The sequence below is a fragment of the Oryzias melastigma genome, linkage group LG17 (genome assembly GCF_002922805.2).
Source record: "Oryzias melastigma strain HK-1 linkage group LG17, ASM292280v2, whole genome shotgun sequence".
Taxonomy (NCBI): Eukaryota; Metazoa; Chordata; class Actinopteri; order Beloniformes; family Adrianichthyidae; genus Oryzias; species Oryzias melastigma.
In genome coordinates this window covers 26,375,562-26,376,407 of record NC_050528.1, presented here as the reverse complement: position 1 = coordinate 26,376,407, position 846 = coordinate 26,375,562, and the positions used below count along the sequence as shown (strand labels likewise).

The 846-nt window shown below is 36.5% G+C and overlaps 1 protein-coding gene across 2 annotated transcripts in view; it reads right to left on the bottom strand.

Moving 5' to 3' along the window:
- zgc:154006 (uncharacterized protein LOC563016 homolog) overlaps positions 1-846 on the bottom strand; it is a 17,382-nt gene that overhangs the window by 15,862 nt on the left and 674 nt on the right. The gene's annotated exons all lie outside the window — the stretch shown is intronic.

Sequence of the window (846 nt, the reverse complement as noted above, 5' to 3'; positions counted from 1 at the left end):
ACGTTAGAAGTGTTAGCCATGTTAGCATATACACAAACCTGTAATTCCCAAACTTGTGTAAAAACACATAAAAGTGCAGTTAAAACAAACATTATTGTGACAACACTAACTCCCAACCTTGTTAGCAACATGCTAGAAAAAAAAGAAAACAGTCAGACACCGCCACAAATTAGCCATGTTATAAGGGTTATAAGGTGCACTGTTGTTTTTTAGAAAAAAAAAATAAGAAAAAAAAAAGGCTTTCAAAAATACCATGTATGGCGGAAAATATGGTATACGGTTTTATACCAAATCGAAAACCTGGGTCGTTTTCTATGCAGCAGTAGTTCCTTTGAAGTTTGCCTCTGAGTTGTAGGCGGGACAGTTGGTGCAGGGAAAGTCCGCCGCCCCTTCCCATCACTAAGCTGTTTGTTTACACGCTCTCCTGCCAGCTTACAGCCCCTCACACCCCAAATGTAACATTACCGGTGTAACAATAATGTCAATGAATATTGGAGCTATTGAACCATACAGTTTCAAACCAGATGTCAACTAAGATGAGGAAAACAGAGACATAAATTGATCTAGTTGTCTACATGTGGATACTTCAGCGGGGAACTTGTGGGACTCCCAGCATATTCTCTACATCACAAATATGTTTTTTTCCCCCCCCAACAGTATTATTTTGTCTGCTCCTGATTCACATACATTTGAGTAAAGAAATACTCAGAAATGAAAATATAAGCTTAATTTTCTTTATATATGTCCTCTATCTTCAGAAAATGCCACAAGAACATGTTAAAAATATGATTTTTAGCAGGTCTTTAAATAATTAACAATTAAAACATATCCCAAAGTACTTATTGG